Source organism: Elephantulus edwardii, unplaced genomic scaffold, assembly GCF_000299155.1.
Source record: "Elephantulus edwardii isolate Elephantulus edwardi_28Jun2011 unplaced genomic scaffold, EleEdw1.0 scaffold00028, whole genome shotgun sequence".
Classification (NCBI taxonomy): domain Eukaryota; kingdom Metazoa; phylum Chordata; class Mammalia; order Macroscelidea; family Macroscelididae; genus Elephantulus; species Elephantulus edwardii.
The window spans coordinates 22321548-22321886 of NW_006399778.1; positions in this window are offsets into that span (position 1 = coordinate 22321548).

Consider the following 339-nt stretch of genomic DNA (forward strand, 5'->3'; position numbering starts at 1 on the left):
CTTGGGAGGGTGGAGGGACGGCTCAGTAGGGGAAGACCCTCTATGAGATGGATTGATTCGGTGACTGGGGTTATTGGGATGGGTGTGTCAGGGGCAGTGCGGTTGGCGCAGGATAGAGCAGGATTTAGGGCTGTTGTGCATAGGGTCGCTATGAGTCAGAAACGACTCGACGGCACATAACAACAACAACAGACAAAACATTCCCTAGTCCTGTTTTGTCCTAAAAACAGCCTGCAAATTCAAGTCCATCATTGTGGTTGTTGTGATAATCCATGCATAGAGTGTTCCTTTCCCTCATTGGCCCTCTGCTTCACCAAACATGGCAACACCTCCTCTACC